Raw genomic sequence first — 20,171 nt, 5'->3', positions numbered from 1 at the left:
CTAGGGCCCCAAAGGGGCCTGGCTGCCTATCCAATAAGTCGCTGCTGAAGAGATTCGGCGTCCTAAACATGCGGAAACTAGAAATCGCCAAGTTTATGTATCAGTTTCACTGCGGTCGTTGCCCCGAATATTTCAATGACTTCTTCACCTCTGAATCAAAAGCGCACAAGTACAACACACGCGCGTCCACGTCGTTCAAATATCATATGATCGACCGAAAAGATCATCGCTCTATCAAATATGCCGGACCTGATGTGTGGAACAGTATCCCGCCGGCCATTCGGCAGTCGACGAGCATGTCCACATTCAAGTCGAAATACAAGCAATTACTACTAAATAAATACAGTCCATCCTCACGGACCACGACTGACCTATCGATCTCGCTTCCCATGACATGCCGCCCTATTTCTTGTCGCTTCCTTTTTCTATACTATCATTCTTACTTTCATTCAGTGTGCAATGTGCATGCCTCCTCTTTACATCGCCTAGGCCAAGGTGGGTGTCTGATTCCATAGACAACCTAGTCGCTTCGACATCTTCCTTTCTTTTCATTGTATCGCATTTTTTGTGGTGTATTGAACTGATAAAATTGCTAATAAACTAATGATGATGATGACGGGTCGACCACTTTTAGTCTTTGCTGTCTAATTGCGTAAAGCTCAAAGCAAAAAAGAGGACATTTGAGTGTCATCGGAGGACATTTAACTTTTATCGCAAAAGACTTATGATATCAGTATCAGTTCATATTTTCATCATTTCAAAGCACCACAAGACTGCGATACAATGAAACGATAGGAAGGTGTCGAAACGACTTGGAGTAGTCTTTGAAATCAGACACCCACCTTGGCCTAGCTAGGCGAAGTAGAGAAGTTGAGGCGTTCACGTGCACACTGAAGGAGTTCGTGTATCACCTAAAAATAGTAGGCTACATTGAACGCTCTCTCATTCGAAATTTCATGCTGGTGACGTCATATTTTGTGATACGATTGTTGATATACAATGTTCTTTCCAATTCTCTACTAGTTGCTGACGATTAGGCCTACCTCTGACGAGTGTCAGCCGAAAATATTCGGGTTCATTTCAATATGAATTTACTATTCAACTGAATGAAAAGTAACGCAGATAACACCATGTAACAAAATTTTGCAAAAGTTTTAGTTTGCTAAAAATTTTTATGTAGTGTGTTTCAGTATTCCAAACTAATGACGAAAATACAAAAAATTTTCCCAAAGTGTCCTAAATTTTGAACAAATGTCAATTTTTCTAATTTTTGATTTTACTCATAATTATCCGTATTAATCACAACAATTCTTAATTGGACCCAAGAAAACTCAAATGAAAAGGATAATATGAACAAATATAGCTTACTCAATACTCATGCATCAAGTAACAAAGCAACACTTTAAAAATCGTCAGAAGTGGTTTTGCTTGCGTGACTTGCGTCTGTGAAATGATAAATCTTCTCTAGCTATGGACCACAAAATACCAACATGTAAAAAAATTTTGCAAAATTTCAGTTGTGTAAAATTTTTCATGTATTGTGTTTTGCTATTCCGAACCAATCACTAAAATACAAAAATTTAATCTGAAGTGTCCCCAGTCCTTGAGAAACGTCACTTTTTCTGATTCTCGTTTTACTCAAAATTGCCCTGTAATAATCCGCATAATTCCTTATTGGAGCTACAAACCCACTAACAAAAAGAAGGAAAATGCACAAATGTTGGCTACCATAGATTATAAAAGGATGGAAACACTTCAGAAAATTTCCGAAGTCAATTTGTTTGCAGGATTTGGGTCTATAAACTCAGAAATCTGCTGGTATTATGAACCGCAAATATTGCCCAATGGTGACGCAAATCCACAACCCTTAGTATCATCTTTCCAAAGCATATATATCCTGATGCAACACGTCACTATGTTCCTCGCTTACATCACCCATATTTTAACTAATAAAATCAAAGTGAAAGTGCAGGTAATGCGTTTTTGAGGACATGCCCCACTTTTTTATTTATATGCCCCATTTTTTCATATATATGTCGATCATATTGTTTACCATAGGTTTATATTCATTGTTTGGTTTATTTCCAAGAAATTTTGAACTACATCTCGAAATGCCTTGAATGCTTTACAAAAGATTGCCAACATTCCCTCATAAGCAAGGAGAACCTGCCACAGAAAAATACCGTGAAAATCTTTCATGCCTTTTTCTCGACGAAGGACATTGACACGGTGAATGCAACAAGTTCCCTAGCTTCAACCTTGAAGTCAGAATTTCCGCATTTGATTTATAGTGGGTCCCAACTAAATTATCAAGTTCGTGTTGGTTCGGAATGTGTGGTTCTGGATTTATGGGCGGAGATAATAAAGTTAGCTGATCCGGGAGAATGCTAATCATGTGATTAAATACTGCTAATCGCGACCAGTAAAGTTGGAAAAGGTTACGCGCGATGGTTAGTCGAGGTGTCCCGAGTTTTCAATCAAGTGGCGTTATCTGTTGCATCATAATGCAAAAACGCGTTATAGGCTGCCAATTGTCAATTTGTTGAATGAAACAACAGCCTGCTGGTAACGATACTACCACTGTAATAGGTAGAATGATCTTCATCGCGAAATGAAAGTCGTGTCCAATTTGTACGGTACAGCTAAGAAACGGATTATAGAATATCGATATCGCTCTGCAATGGTGGGTAGCGTACATAATTCGGTGATTGTTAGTGAAACCATTACCTAGGAGAAAATCGGCACGGTCATTATCGGGAATAATTGTGCGTGGGAATGGTACGCAGTGTGCGCAGTTTTTATAGTTAGTTATCTACAGTTTGTTCCGGCTTGATAAATCATGATATTAACACTAACTTTATGCGCTGCGATCAACCGGTTTCCTTAATCCTGGGTTGATAAATCCTAACGACCGCGATAATCGACTTCATTGCTAATCCAACTTTATTATCTCCGCCCTATATCTATATGAGAGATGTTGAAGTTCAAGTTTATTCATAAAAGTTCATCATTTCAAAACATCACAAGTATGCGATACAATGGAAGATAGGAAGGTGCCGAAACGACTTGTAGTCGATGTCAATGCAATTTCAAGTCATTTTTTAGTTATTCTGAACCTTGGAATGTCACCCATACAGAAATAACACTCATGTATAAGCAGGGTTGCCATACCGTCCTTATTTCTAAGATTTGTCCTTATTTTGAAGGGCCACGTCTTAGAAAACCCAATCGTCCTCTCTTGAGAGTCTTCAAGATGCTGCATTCAGACAGTTCGGCAGCTTTGAGATGACAGCATTAACGTGTGACACACTTGATATGACTTTCAACAATTTCATGACCGAACTTATGAATTTGGTAGATCATCATATACCGTTATCATGTCTGTCTCGTAAGCAGCGTAAGCTTTACTGCAAACCATGGATCACTCCTGGTATCTTGAAGTCTATCAAAACTAGAAATAAGCTTCACCGTGTATGGTATTTAAATGGTACTGAAGCGCAACGTCGACAGTACAAGGCATATGCTAATAAGCCAAGCCACATTAAAACGAAGGCAAAAAAATCATACTTCGCTCGTCACTTTCATAACTGCAGAAACAATAAAGCCCAAACTTGGAAAACTATTAGAAACCTAATCAACCCTTCCAGCTCCCTTGCCACCATCCCGCCTATTATAATTGATGACAAAGGCAATTATGTTAGCAATCCAAATAATGTAGCTAATGCATTAAATAATTACTTCACCTCTATTGGGCCAAAACTTGCACCTGATTGCCTTAATCTCCCCCCAAAACACTACCAAAGTACACCACGTAGTAGTACTAACAGTATATTCTTGAGTCCCACCAACATAGGAGAGATTAGCATAATAGTCGCCAACATGAGAAATAATAAAGCAGAGGGTCATGATAGGCTATCTGTGCAAATATTAAAGGCAGTTTTCCCTGCAATTTCTTCAATATTGGCTCATCTCTACAATCAATCCATGGCTTTAGGAATCTTTCCTGAAGCTCTTAAAGTAGCCAGAGTAGTTCCTGTACACAAAAAAGGAAACAGAATGTCAATGAATAATTATCGACCAATATCAGTATTATCTTGCTTAGCAATACTTTTTGAAAAGCTTTTACACTCAAGGCTCTCCGAATTTATTCAAACCAGATTATGGCCCAATCAATTCGGCTTTCGAACTCATCACAATACTCAACATGCCATTCCTAGATTTACTGCTCAAGTACCAATCAACAATTATATCTAATGAGGTCGGTTGCTCCATATTTCTTGACTTGAAAAAAGCATTTGATACGGTAGATCATTCAATACTTCTGAATAAACTATGGTATAACGGGGTTCGAGGGACACCGCTAGCCTTGTTCAAGTCATAGCTAAATTGCCGCAAACAATTTGTTGGTGACCAATGTACGAAATCTGAGCTAAGCGAAATTACTTGCGGTGTTCCTCAAGCAGGCGCGTCTCCAGAGCGCGAAAAAGGGGGGGGGTTTGCGTTACGAAATTGGCTATTGTGACGTCATCATGACGATCACTCGTCTCCACGCCATGGCGAATATTTAATATATTATAGTTTAATAATAAACAGAGATTTGCGGTGAGTGGGAGATGTACGAATACGATACGGACATTGCCTGAAAATCGCGTTTCTTTTACGGTATGATTGAAAGAAATTCGTAAATGCTCACATTTAGTCATGAGCCGGCAAACGCCGCCCGTCTTCAAGCGCCTAGTTCCGATCAGAGATGCGCGATTTTGACGATATTATGCGCACGGTCGGTAGTATCGCAGCGGACGAACAAGCGCGGAATAGGGCGGTAGCATAAACGAGGGCGATCGCGATCGCCACAGAGAGGTGTGGTGTGAAAAGTGTACGCCGTACACGAATGTGTGCTTTTCGATGGCTTTACTAGCCATACGGCTGAGCGTGTAGTACGCGCGAAGATAATTAGTCCTTAATTGCAAGCACGCAAGTCAGTCAACTAATACAGAGTACACACTGGGATAATAACTTGATCGACAGAGAAACTTGTCAGCCGATATAATTAGGTTAACTTTACTACTAGGCCTACTCAATTCTCCCGTTCAGCGACAACATAGGCCTGTATTTGGACGACAGCAAGTCACCTTACAATCGGGAACGTGGATTGCTAGGCTTGTATTTTGAAATGTGAATGTCAATCCTAGGCCATTTCTCGCCAATAATCGCGAATACAATGTGGATTTGAGAATAGCATTGTCGTACTGGTGCCGTCGTGGCTGCGTCTCGCTGATCAATCAACACGCCGCGTGCAATTCTTAATTAGGATTTCAAGGCGAACAGGTGCAGCGAATTCGCGAGCGATGTTGATTGCCGACAACTTCGTCTTTGCAATTACGTATCGCGTCGGCCAATTAGATTCCTAAAATGCGTCTCTCGTTTTAGCAAGGCGAGAGAGAAATCGAGGGAAGAAAGTTGAGAACGCCAGCAATTGCCACAGCTGAAATGTAGCTGAACAAGCGCAGAATTCGTATGGAATTAGCGAATTATAATGACCTATTTCATCCTTTCGACTAATTCGGCGCATACTTCCAATATTTTGTAGGGGTGTTAGTCCCCTTAAATAACATTAGGACGCCATATTCGCCTTCTCATACGTAAAAACGAATACGTTAAACTAATAAATTAGCAAATATTAGAGGCTATATTTGACATCAATTTTTAGGATTTTGAAAAGGGGGGGGGGGGGGGGTTCCGACCCCCTAAACACCCCCCCCCCTGGATACGCCACTGTCCTCAAGGTTCATCTCCTGGCCTACTTTTCTTTATCATTTACATAAACGACTTACCAGGTGCATCTAAATTCTCAACTACCTTATTTGCTGATGACACTTGCCTATATAAATCTGACCACAATTTGGGTATTCTACAAGACTCAGTCAATATTGAGATGAAAAAAATCTGTCATTGGATGAGTCTCAATAAATTGAATATCAATGCAACAAAAACTCAAGTCCTTCTGATCAATGTCAGACCTAAGATCTTGTTACCTTCTCCATTTTTGACCATCGACAAAGATAAACTATCAGCAGTCTCTAATGTCAAATATTTGGGACTATGTATTGATAAAGATTTGAGTTGGAAGCCACAACTAGCAGCTCTTGCCAGCAAATTAGCGCAGGCAGTAGGTATTATAGCTCGCTTGCGACATATTCTCCCTAGATCTGTACTAATAGACATAATTATATTTTTCACTCTTCCACTCTCACCTCGACTATGGAATCATCTTTTGGGCGTTAACTTACGATACCTACTTGAATCACATCGCAGTTCTCCAAAATAGGGCTATCCGTTTGATAAGTGGCATGGGCCGATACGAGCATCTTTCTCCAAGATATAAATCCCTAGGGATATTGAAAGTGCGCGACCTCTGCACTTATGAAATTGCCAAGACCATGTACCGATATCACCATGGTGAATTCCCTTCTGCTCTTAGCCGCATCTTTACGCCATCTGCCGGTGTCCCCTCTCACGGAACTAGATCCGCCACTGCTGGAAATATCTTTATACAGAATTTAGCCGCTAGTGTGTGCCAGAGATCCTTAACTTTTGTTGGTCCAAGGATTTGGAACTCCTTATCAATAGAGCACAGAGGTTTGTCATTTGCATCATTCTGTCGGAATTTTAAGTCTCGACTCATTTCTACATATTGAGATGCAGAGTATGATCTGGTATTTATTTTGAACTAGTGTTACAGTTTTTTTTCTACTACCACTGTTTTGCGTTTGCGTTTTGTTGTTTAATCTTTTGTTGAAGTGTTACTGACCGACAGTTGCATGATATAAATGTACTAACGTTACGCCTTGACTACAGCTGACTTGAAGACTACACATCTTGATGTGGTCGTATCGCTGTGTTTGCCTTTTTTACATATTTGTGTGAACTCTCATTGTACGAATAAAGAATCTGTCGGTCTGTCTGTCTAAGAAATGTCCTTGTTTTCGACTTGCGTCCTTATTTTGTCTTATTTTCAACAACTACAGAACTTCGATCGTTTTCCTGTGGTATCTGTATTGCATAATATTATAAAATTATGCTCTTGCGTCGAGATTTTATGACGTCAGAAATGAACGGGACTCCCGTGGCGTTCACACCACATGATATGACTTCCAAATGGTGAGAGAGCTATAGTGGGATCACCATTTTTTTGAAATCTAAAAAGAGGACAATTTTTCAGAATTTTCAGACTTACAAAACCGGTGGAAAATCCAGCAAAAAATTATAAAATTTTTCCCACTTCGTGGTATGTTGACTAAAAGAAGGTCAGCTTTCTCGCTCAGTGCCTAAAATACAGTTTTTCTCTTACATTTTCAGGTGGTTGACTAAAAAAAAAGGTCAACTTTCCGGCGCAGCTCCCGAAATACCCGCCGGAGCGTTACTTCGGAGCTGATTTACGGTATATCAGTCGAATTTGGACGTAAATTTAACCAAAATTCTCAAAAAAGAGGAGCATAGGTGCCAACTTGCAAGGGGGCGTGTGGTACGAGGTGGAGGTCAACTCGTACAAGATGCTCAAACGCCACAGTAATTTGTAATTAGTAATCAGGCGAAACCGCGCGACCTCGCCAGAGACGTCGTCAATATAATCAGAAAACAGTTGGCGCGAGGCTAGCTAGTCAGTACGATGCGGCAATCATAACCCATTCGCACTATAGAGACGCACTATTCGCAAGAGACGAGGTACAGATTTAATCAGTCCTGGGCAAAGTCCGGCCCGCGGCGCTATTCTGAGCGGCCCGCGAAAAGTTGCTTCGATATCAAAACATATCACCTACTTTTGAATGTTGATGCATGGATTAAGACCACAGGCTTTAAAAAATTAACCGCAAATTCGATCATTTTGAACGCCTGATCATATGCCGCGATTACGCAACCTACGTAGCTCGCATGGGTAATCCAGATTCAAAATAAAGCCAATGTAGCAATGGGTGCCGTGACAATTATAGTAACAAGAAGTCACTCTTTCCATATAGCAGGGGCGAGCAACATACGGCCTGCGAGAGTATGATCTGGTATTTATTTTGAACTAGTGTTACAGTTTTTTTTCTACTACCACTGTTTTGCGTTTGCGTTTTGTTGTTTAATCTTTTGTTGAAGTGTTACTGACCGACAGTTGCATGATATAAATGTACTAACGTTACGCCTTGACTACAGCTGACTTGAAGACTACACATCTTGATGTGGTCGTATCGCTGTGTTTGTCTTTTTTACATATTTGTGTGAACTCTCATTGTACGAATAAAGAATCTGTCTGTCTGTCTGTCTAAGAAATGTCCTTGTTTTCGACTTGCGTCCTTATTTTGTCTTATTTTCAACAACTACAGAACTTCGATCGTTTTCCTGTGGTATCTGTATTGCATAATATTATAAAATTATGCTTTTGCGTCGAGATTTTATGACGTCAGAAATGAACGGGACTCCCGTGGCGTTCACACCACATGATATGACTTCCAAATGGTGAGAGAGCTATAGTGGGATCCCCATTTTTTTGAAATCTAAAAAGAGGACAATTTTTCAGAATTTTCAGACTTACAAAACCGGTGGAAAATCCAGCATAAAATTATAAAATTTTTCCCACTTCGTGGTATGTTGACTAAAAGAAGGTCAGCTTTCTCGCTCAGTGCCAAGACTTGGATCCGGCCCGCGAGGGGATTTTGTCCGGCCCGCGGAGAGTTTCCCGCCTTGGTTGATAATGTGACCGGCCGGTGTCCGGGCAATACCGAGAATAGACATCACCGAGAATGGAGATTACCGAGAATGCAATGTATGCAATGCAGGCCATGTTATGCATATATACAGTTATTCACTATACAGGTCGCGTGCATGTGCATGACGGCTTTGCCACATTCGGTGTCGATTCTCAAATATAAATTTCTCGATAACGCCTTCTCAGTAAGTTAGATTCTTTGCATGGGCCGTTCTCGGTAACGTCCATTCTCGGTATTGGTATAGAACCGGAACCCCAGCGGCCCTAGTCTGCCGAGATTCTTCACTACTTGCTTTCTCTACGTCAAATTTTAGTGACTGTATGTTATTATTTGCGTGTGTGCGCAGCGTGCGAGAATGGAGCTTACGCGTAAGTAAGTAGAAGCGAGAAGCCTTGCATTTGACGTAGTAAGCTAGTGGGGAATCTCGGCAGACTAGGGCCGCGGTGGTTCCGGTTCTGGTTCTATACCAATACCGAGAATGGACATCACCGAGAACGGTCCATGCCAAGAATCTAACTTACTGAGAATACGCGTAAGTTCGTAGAAGCGAGAAGACTTGCTATCGGCTTTTAGGATGTACTGGTTTAGTGGTTTATTTGCAGAAGTATAGAAGTGCAATATTACGATAAATGATATACGTATCTTGGGGGGGGGGTGTTTTGTGGGGTATGGGTGGATGTGCTATTTTTGAAGGATGACGTTCATTCTTTCACTTAGCAAGTGGAGAGGGCGTGGTCCGGGTTTTAGTGTTCGGGATTTGCTAAGCTTTGAGGTGGTTTAGGAAGGTCATTCAATCGTGTCGTACAAAAAATTTTTCATTTCTGGTTTTTCGGATTGTTATATGATTTCTTGCTTGGGCTTGGTCTGCCTATTCAAGGAAGTTGTTGGGCGATTTGACTCTCGGTACGCTGGATTCAAAAATTAATATTCAATTATCTGATGTTATTGGTCTATAGATTTCATGATCATAGGGTTTGTGGTGACTGGGTCATTTGTTTGTCTTTTCTCCCAACTCTTGGTTGGGTTATGGGGCGGGGTGGTCTTGGGTTCTGTGTATGGTGGTTGGTAAGGGGTGGTTGGGTCATTTGGGTTGGGGGGGGGGCTGTATAGGTGCGAATTTTATTCAATATATACATGATAGCATGAAATGTAATAAGATAGAAGCGGTGATAGTATGGCGTCATGGTTTGAAATTGCGGTGAAAATAATCAGATTACATTATTCTCGCGATATGCGTATTACATATATCGGATGTTTTGGCAATCGCGCGTGCGTTTTTCGCGTTCTTTCAACTTCTGTTTTGCTGTCGTCTGGTTTTCGATAATAGGCGTCTTCTTATGTTTTCGATTTCGGTGTTCGCGTCTTCTGCGTATTCATTTTTCTTATCGAGCGTCATCTTCCATATCCATATTTCGGTCTTCATATTCATGAAGGTCGTTATGATGATCTTCTTATGTGGTCCCGTGTAGATGTTTCGGTAAATCTCTTCTATGGACACGTTGATGTTGTTTCCGATTACGTCCTCGATGTCGGCCCTGGCGATATAGAATATCTTTTTATAAATTGGACATGCGTTGAAGATATGATACATGGTATCGTGGTTTTTACGGCAGAATTTACAATCGTTTTTGAGGACCTGGTCTTTTCTCTTCGCCCATCCAGATTGGTTTTTTCTTGCACCTGAAAAGTATGCCTCAGTGTTTATTCTGTAGGATATTACCCGTTGAATATTTGATGTTTGATTGCCTCTTCGTATAACCATATTTGCTTCCAATTTGGTGTTTCTTGGTCATCATGTTGCGTTTTGGTTCGAATTAGTGCGACGTATATCTCTTTTTGGGTCAGTTTCCACGTTTGTGTGTTTTCTCCTCTCAGTGACTCGTATGAGTCTATTTCCTTCTTCCAGTTTCGGGAGGGCGCGTATCTGTGGGGATATAAGTTGTTATAGAGGTTATTGTTTATAGACCTCACCCTGGTCCCCATGTTATGGATTGCTTCCGCGTGCCATATCTCATTCGGTGTTGTAATAGATTCAATCTCTTGTGGGCGCTTGGCGTTCCTGGCATGTATTGTGCTGGCCACGTCCGGGAACCCTATTCCACCGTGCTGTTTGGGTCTAATTAGAGTGATTCTCGATTTCTGGTCCAAGTTTGCCGGACTCCACAGGATGTTGTAGATTATCCTTTCCAGTTCTTTTCTTCGTTGTTCGGTGATCTGAATATTGTAGTATATGTAAGTTATTTTTGTCATTATGTATGCCTTGATTGCCTGTATTTTCCCGATCCATGATAGCTTTTTCGATTTGATGTTGGCGGCTTGCTTTCTTACTTCTTTTAGGAGGTTGTCATGATTTGTTTCATTCGCATCCTCCCCGTAGTGGATTCCGAGGATTTTAATTTTTGTTTTTGCGGAGTGGGCGTGCCTGGAATCTTTTAGTCGTTGGTGGGATTTGGGGTTCATGGGTAGGATCTCGGTTTTTTCGGTATTGATTTCCTGCCCAGTGGCTTGGTACAGGCTCGAGTATTCTCTTAGCACTTGCGTTATTGAGTCTATGTCGGATAGGTATAGGGTGACGTCATCGGCGAATTGGTCGATCTTGTGGTACATTCCTCCAATACGTATTCCTCTTATCGAGTTGTTGTTGTTGATTCTACGGACCATAGGATCTGCGCTGATGGCGTATAGCGTCATACTGAGAGGGCATCCTTGTCTGATGCCTCTCGTGTATGGTATGTTGGCTATTTGTTGGCCGTTTATCTCTATCGTAGCCGTCGGTTTGTTGTATATTGCCCGTATGACATTTAGGGTCTGAGGGGAGATGGGCAGTTTTCCAAGAATTTTAAACAACATGCAGTGGTCTACCTTATCGAAGGCTTTTTTAGCGTCTATTGTCATCAGGTATCCTTCTGTTCGCTTTTCTTTATAGTGACGCAGTGTAGCTCGGATGTTGTTGAGGATGGAGTCCATTTGTCTGCCAGGGATTCCTGCTTTTTGTGATTCAAAGATGCAGTCCTCGATCTCTTTGGATAATCTGGAATTTAGAATTTTAGCCATAATCTTATAATCTATATTCAGTAATGATATCGGTCTCCAGTTTTATGGTTTGTTTTTTCTTTCCCTTTGTGGATCAGGGTTATTCTGGCCTCGTTCCAGCTTTGTGGAATATTTCCGAATAGTATTGCGTTGTTTATAATTTGCGTTAATTTGCTGCCAATTGTTTTCCATACCGTGATATAAAATTCTACCGTAAGGCCGTCTGGCCCTGGCGATTTCCCTTTGTTCATGGACTTGAGGGCTTCCAGTACCTCCTCTTTTCGTACCGACGGTTGTATTCCAGGCGCTTGTTGCTGGGTCGGGTTCGGTTCGTATTCTGCTATGTACTCGGCCTTCTTGGACTTGTCTGTTGTTATTGTCCCGTCGTCTATTTGTAGCTCCTTCACATCGGTTTGTTTCGTTCTTTTTCGGAACTGCGCCCACAGCGATCGATGCGAGTTTCTCTCTCCTTCAAGATTATCAGAGCGGGTTAGCATCGTATGTTTTCCTCTTACTTTTTGGTATTTTAGGCTCGGGTCAGTCTTTTTTCTCTTATCTATTTCATACCTTTTGCTTAGGTTAGCGATCTTTCTTTTTAGTTCGTCCCACCACTCTTGGAGTGATTCGCGCTTGTCTAGATTGGCTTCCTCCGTATTGATAAAATTGGCTATGATTTCTCTGTATATCTTGTCTGATAGCAGATCTTTATTACATTTCCATTTTTTCTTGTTCCATTTGGTTGCTGGTTGGAGTCTGAGGGTCATGGTGGGGCTTATGTGATCTGCTACGTTGTTATTTTCGTGACCCGAGTGTGTGACGTCCTCAGCTATTTCTTCTGTTACATAAATTCTGTCAATTCTTCTGGCGCTTTTGGCAGTCACGTGGGTGAATATTTCGACTTTGGGATATTTTTGTCTAAAGATGTCTACCATATTGGATTGGGATACTATTTCTTGGAGTATTCTTGTGTCATTTCTAAGTTCGAAGCTCCTTTTTTCTTTCGTATCTTTTTTGTCTAATATGGTATTAAAGTCACCGCCCATAATTATGGAGTCATCGATTTCATTGATATATTCTTTTAGCGCGGTCAAGAAGTCAGTTCTATTTTTTCGGGTTGGGCCTGATTGTCCGGATGGGATATAAACGTTCAGGACAGCTATTGGACATTGGTCTAGTCTGATTAGGAGGCATTGGGCCCTGTTTTCTATGATAATAGTATGTGAAAGGATTTTACCTTGGCAGTCCTTCCTCATCATTATAGCTGTGACGTCGAATTGCCTTCTTTTGCTTTTCGAGTTGAGGTGTATAGTGAATCCCAGTTTTTCAGCCCATTCAATCGCGGCTGTTTTGTCGATTCTGTGGGTTTCTTGTATGAGCAGTATATCCTAGTTCGATTTGAGTATGTACTGTTCTAAATCGTTCAGTCTATTTGCTAGTCCGTTTACGTTGATCGAGGTTACTTTGATTTTCATTATTTCTTTGAGTTGTCTGATGATAGCGATAGGTCGGTATCGTAGCCGTCTATGCTGTCATGTTTTGTTTTCTTCTCTGATATTGTTTCAGCACTGGTGTTGCTGGACGAACCTCGTGCTCTTTTGTTAGATTCTGATACCAACGAGTCTTGGTCTATAATCGTTTCGTTATGGTCATCAAAAGGTTCGGTTTCTGAGCTGACTCGTGGATTCGAGTCTCCTTGCCTTTCCTGTATGTGTGGCGAGGCATGGCTATATTCTATGTCCATACGTGCTTTTGTTTGGTCTACCTTCGGTTTTGGTTGTTGGTTCCTGGGTTTTGAGGCTATCTCCGGTTTTTTGCTGTTTTTGAGCGCTTGGACACGTTTGTTTTCCTTCGCCCTGGCTTTTCCGACTTGTACGAACCAGTCGCCTATCGCCTCGTTGTTTTGGCTATCGTTACTAGGTTGCTCAAGTCTGACGTCACTCGTAGTGCCGAGTCTGATTCTGTTTTCTTCTGGTAATTTTTTGGCTTCTGTGTTTTTGCCTGCATCTATTTCGATGTTTTCTTCGTTTTTGTTTTCCTCGTTTTTTCTCTGACATTCTCTTGCCACGTGACCTTCCTCGTTACAGTGGTAGCATCTCTTTTTATAGATGTCTTCAGCGGTTCTGATTTGGCATGGGTAACCGTCGATGTAGATAAGCGAAGGCATTTTATCCTTATCGAAGGATTCGACCCAAATGTTGGTTCGCCCATTGTAGATTCGAGTGTTTTTTCTGTATACTCTGGTTAGAGCTACTACTGTGCCGAAGCCTTGGCTGTTTATATCTCGTCTGACGGATGGTGGTTCCGTTTCTGTCGGTATTCCGCTTGCTATGAGATGGGTAGCTGGTGGCCTTGGAAGTTCCATCCGTATATATCTGAAGCTGTGGCCTTCTCGGCCTTGTCTCTCTATTTGTGCGTATAGAGCGTCTCTGGTTTTTGAGCCGTTTTTGTCTTTGAAGAAGGACATGATGTACATTCCCCTCCTCATTTCCCAGAGGGATTCGATTTTGTCGATGTAGCGTTTGGCTATCTCGTTTTCGCAGAGATCGTCCCATATTTCTTCATATTTTGCATCTTCAGGCACTCTGAGAAAGAGTGATCTCGGCCTGTGGTGATGTACTGCTGGTCTAGGAGTGTTTCTCCTTAGCGCTGTTGCGTATCGTTCGCTTTGCATTCTATTCGTATTCCGATCCATTTCGTAAATCCAAGGTATATCCCAAGCTATATATCCCACAGGTGGGCGACGCCCAAACTCTGTCTACCTCTGTCGATGTCGCAGCAGTCGCACGTTCCGTTGATTAGGATTGGACGTCCTTCCTCGACGACGACGACTACTATGTGTATGATGTACTCAACCCTAAGCAATTGATATATTGGTAAATTTGGGGTACCGGGCTATCGAACACGTCTTGAAATCTTAATTAAGGATTGCACCGTGTGTTGATTGATCATACAGAAACAGACTTGGCGGCGCCTGTATGACAATGGTGTTCTCAAATCCACATTGTCTTCGTCATTATCGGCGAGTAATGGCTTTGAAAGGACATTGCTGTCGTAACAATAAAATCATTACATGCGATTTATTCCTTGTAAATTACTTGTGTAGTCATTTGATAACGTATCGATTCAGCTATCCGGCCCGTCAAGTACTTAACTTTCCTACATCCGGCCCGCCGTCTGGAGAAGTTGCCCGCCCCTGCCATATAGTTTAGTGTTAAAGTTAAAGAGTGTTCTCTCTTGTTTCGGCGAAGTAGACCAAGGAGAGGAACAGACTTGGTGAAATGACAGTCAAATGTCTTGAGATCCATGACGCACTTTTTAATACGGAAACAATGACTTGCTGGAGCAGATTGTTTCTAGCAAAAAGTATGGAATGTGATATGCCACGGCTCGCATAAATACAAAGTACGTACAAAAACGCTTTTAATGCTAATCTAATTTTCTGACTGTCCTTAGTTTTGGGTCCATGTCGATGGCAACCCTGTGTATAAGGTTTCGAATTTCCCTTCGGATTCTTTAATAGCAATTGACATTAAATGCCGGTCTCTCCTTAGCCATCTATCCATACTTCATCGGCATGTTTCGTAGATTACATGAAATGCCCAGTTTTTATCTTTCTCACCAATTTACATGGTGTACTGAAAACGTACTACGACCTCAACGCAAGTTTGGTTTTTATTAACTAAATGAAGACTCAAGCAACTAAACGCGATACATAAAAACACTCAATATATAGGTAGGGTAAGACGAGGGTAATCAACACAAATGACGAGATCACGAAGGAACAATAATCACCACAATCACCCCTCCTTAAAAATAAGACTACACTATAAATAAATCGTTACAAATGACAAATTTTAAAGGTACAAACAAAACAATTTAGGCCCAATCTCCGTATCTATCAGGAGGCCGACGGACGCGAGTAGATCGACGGAGAGATAGGCCTACTTCAGGCATCGGACTGCCATCGACGTCGTCTGGGCGATCTACTTGAGAATCGGTGTTCGTGCGTTCTTTCTCAATTGACTTCATCGATTCTTCAACCACTTGTTCACGCTCCGCAATCTCATCTTCCTCAGTTTCAGACTTTGAGCGCAATGATTCTGTTCGTTCACGAGGAGGACACGGAGTAAGGTCTTTCACAGATACCGTAGTTTCACGACCGTCTCGGCGCTTGACAAGAGCATACTTTGGATTTATTTCAATGAGTTCGACATATTCGCAAAGAGGATCGCTTTTATTTCGGACAAATTTCCTCAGGAGCGCATCTTTGCTGGATATCATCCAATCTGGAATAGATTGACCGTGCATCGATCGACGACAAAATTAAAAGAAACGTTCATGCGGAGTGACTCCGGTGGCAGTACATAATAATGACCTTCTAGAGCAGTGATTCCCAACCGCGGCCCCGAGGGCCGCATGCGGCCCCCAGCTAGCCTTCTTGCGGCCCCCACAAAAATATTGAGAAATGGATTTATGAAAAAAAATTATATTTATAAAATACTCTTGCTGGGCTTGGAGTCTGGAGTTTTCAATTAGGATTGCAGGAAAGTTGTGAATAGACTGCTAAGATTACGTCACTGCTGTTTCAATGCAATGTGCCCTAACTTTCTAGTTAAACGAGCAGTACCTATAGATATAGGTATTCACAGGATCGTTACTGCCGCACCCCAAGCCCCCCATTTGGGGGGAGCGAGCTCGAAGGGGGCCCAAAATTATTTAGTGAATTAGCATAAAGTATAGAGTATTTTATGAAATTTTATGCAACTTTTTCAATATTTTTTCGCGCTGCGCGCGATTTCAAGTTTCCAAGTACCTTAATCATTGGGTACTCTTCCACCAAGATAAAATACGCAAGATTTATAGAAGTGGGCATATCGGCGTTGGCCATTACCGCGCCACGACGCACGAAGACATATAAAGTTTTAGGCCATGTAATATGCGACTCCAAGAAGTGTGCCAGAACGATCGACAGCGAGAAAACCTTGGCCGAAAAGGACTGCCCTTACGCTGACCGAAAACTTCGTTATGTATATACAACAAGGGTCGGCAACCTACGGCCCGCGGGCCGGATCCGGCCCGCCAAGCGAAATCGTCCGGCCCGCGACGAAATAACTAGTTACCACGAGAATACGGCCCGCCGTTTCGTAATGAGTTCCAATCTGCAGTGCAGCACTGCTTGGAAAGAATGCGGCATTGCTCCGATATAAAGTATCCAACGTCGTATTAGTCTATTGTTACGCAATAAAACCGGTGCGAAGGCGGTCGACTAGTAGCCTATCTCGTACTAAAAGTAGGAGATGGCGAACGTCTGTGGAGTAGACTCGACCAGTGCTTATCAAGCGGGTGTATCGCGCAACCGAGGGTATACCATACTTTTTTAAAGGTTTGCCACTCAGATAGGGTGCGACAATAAGGGTGCCGTTCCTCTGCTCAGACGCAATGACAAAATCTAAAACTTTCCCTGACAACTAGCATCCGTAGGTTAGTCATCTGTAGTTTAATTCACCAGAAGACATTTTACGCTAAGACAACAAACCTGAATGGTGTTTTGGACACAATGGTGAAAGCTGATTTTGTCTCACAAACTGAATCACCGACAGTTAGCCTACCTCAGATATTACTAGAAGCAGAGCATCAATATGGTGATGTCTTGTATATCTACCATGTTCGCGCATTAAGTCGAGAAGCTAGGCTTGCACGAGTGTATGAACTGAGAAATGAAATAGCAACTTTCCTTGAAAATACAAACATCGCCGATTCATAATCTTGTCATCGAAAATGGGTATCTAATCTAGCTTTCGTAGTATATTTAACGTCACATCTAAACAAATTGAATTTGCAACATTAGGGGGTACCAACTAAATACATGAGATGTTGGCACGCATTCGAAACAAAACTGCGACTCTGGGAATGTCAACAGTACAAAGAAAATTATGCTCACTTTCCTATACTGGAGGAGAGTAAACCTAGTACCGGCACTATATATTTGTAACTGTGATATACGAAATTTAATTACGACATTCGTTCTGTACAAAATAAATTCTGACTACTCAGTACTCCATTTAATGTGGACGCCAAAATCATTGCCAGAAAATTTCAAATGGGCTTATTTGAAATGCGATGCAGTTGAATTGACTGACAAATTTCATACAAAGAGCATATCGCTGAATGACTTTGACAAAGAGTATGTTTTTGAAATGGGTCTTCATCCCAGCTTGACCAACAATGCAAAAGAAATGGCATCGACTTTTGTTTTCAACAATGAAATTCACGTATTCCAACGCCCATTTAGAATATGGTCTGATTCTTGCTTCATCTGACTTGTTACCAGAAGTTGAAAACCTTTCACAAAGCAAGCTGCGCCAAGTATCACATTTATCCTGCGTTGTCGAAGTGTAAATACATGTGTTTTGCTCTTTTTGTGATTTGTATGATTGAGATTGCAGCATTTTAGGGTAATATACCGACGTGAACGATAAATATGGTATTAAGAAAAATTCCGGCCCGCCAAAATGTTGTGCACTCGAAATTTGGCCCGTGACTAGTAAAAGGTTGCCGACCCCTGATATACAAAATACATATAGGTATAATTGACCACAGGCGCCTAAATGACTGGCGCCGAATATCCCTGTCTTGGCAATCTGAGCCTCACGAGACAACTAGGCTACCATCCCGCAGGGAAGAATTATATGCCAGTGAAGAACTACCAATTTGAAATCGTGTGCATCTTTTAGTTCAGTACATTTGGGCGATTCCATATTTTTTGATATAGCAGACTGGAGGTCGTCACGAAATAACATCATGTAACAAAGTCGTACCAACGGGTTCGCCCGTCCGAATATGTTTAATTATTATTTACGGGTCCTACAGTTTCCAAGACACCTCACTCAGCTCTACCGGTAAATCTGATTACGTGAGCAGAGAGGACAAGTAATTGATATCAATATATATGCAATTCCCGATCTTATTGACCTATTTCATTCTGAATTATCGAAAATTTTCGCGCTCCACGGTTGCTCACTAAACGGTGATCCTGATTTCGTGGCAGAAGCGAACAACGGGACGGTGGGTCGGTTTATCACCCTATGGGAGCTCAAGACCTAAGTGTTTTGAGGGGCCTGACGAAGTGCTGTTTCGTTCCTGCCAACGGGTATACGCCCGAAGATGTTTAATTAATATTGAGTGGTCCTACCTTTTCAAACACAACTCACTCGACTCCACCGGTCAATCTGATTACGTGAGCAGAGAACGGATAAAAATTGATACCAATATATATGCAATTCCCGATTATATTGACCGATTCAATCATGAATTATAGAAATTTTCGCGCTTCGCGCGATTAGTCAACAGAAGCTGCCTAAAACGGATACCCGATTTAGATGATAAATAGCGGTAAACAGCCATATAGCCTGATGGGGGTCTGGGGGGCTTCGAAGTTCGGTTTATCATCCTATGGGGGGCCCAAGAGCAACGTTTCGGGGGGGGGGGGCTGACGAAATGCTGTTACGGCTCTGGGTATTGATAACTAATTTACGGATAGATGTGCAACAAGAGACTCACGATTGAATACGCCGAGATGCGTACTGCTTAGCCGGCAAAAAGCAGCATAATTGGTAGTCCTATAGCTCGCGACCCAAGCGTCCGAATCATTTGATATGTCGGTGTTTATCGAAAGCAGGTGTCGCACTGATTCCAAAAATACGAATTGAAATCTCGCCAGGGCAATAAAACTACTCCGAAATAGCCAACAAAGGTTGATTGTTCTGAACAACGGGAGCGCGGCAACACAATGGCCAATGGCGTCAAGCGAATGATCGGAACAATGCGAATTTTCATATTTTGGTGACTATTTTGTGTTCATTTCATTGCCCTGGTATTCGTGCGGCCCCGACCGCACTCTGAAATTTTAAATTTGGCCCTGCCACCGAAAAAGGTTGGGAACCACTGTTCTAGAGTGCAAGGCGTCTGCTAACACCACTTCCCAAGCGCTCTCTGGCAATTTGTGAGATGCGAGTAAGAGTTTAATTGACCTCCATATCGTCTGATTAGCCCGCTCACACTGACTGTTACCCGCAGGGTGATAAGGAGTGGTATGACTGGTCGCTACACCCTTTCGGATCAAAAACTCGTGGACATCTTTAGAGAGAAAAGACTTTTCCCTGTCACTATGTACATAGCCAGGTAGTCCGAACAAAGCGAACAATGACGATAAACAGCTAATAACAGTCTGCGACGTCATATCGGCGCAGGGGAAGACGAAAGGAAAACGACTGAATTCGTCGATTACAACAAGGAAGTAAGGTCGCTTTCCAGAGACTGGTCCCTTGAAATCTATACTCACGCGATCCCATGCCCTAATAGCTTTAACGAGAGTATAAGCTTCAG

General features: G+C 42.0%; 1 long non-coding RNA gene across 1 annotated transcript; it reads right to left on the bottom strand.

Annotated features, from left to right (window-relative positions):
• Positions 1-3,812: 3,812 nt before the first annotated feature.
• LOC145448958 (uncharacterized) lies at positions 3,813-6,485 on the bottom strand. Its single transcript, XR_013918079.1, has 2 exons — positions 6,300-6,485; positions 3,813-4,033 (listed from the first exon to the last, which is right to left on the bottom strand). It is a non-coding gene; the product is annotated as an uncharacterized LOC145448958 (long non-coding RNA).
• Positions 6,486-20,171: the final 13,686 nt, after the last annotated feature.

The sequence above is a fragment of the Botryllus schlosseri genome, chromosome 10 (genome assembly GCF_051294905.1).
Source record: "Botryllus schlosseri isolate E-star chromosome 10, Bs_hap1, whole genome shotgun sequence".
Lineage (NCBI taxonomy): Eukaryota > Metazoa > Chordata > Ascidiacea > Stolidobranchia > Styelidae > Botryllus > Botryllus schlosseri.
This window is presented reverse-complemented; position numbering and strand designations above follow the sequence as displayed.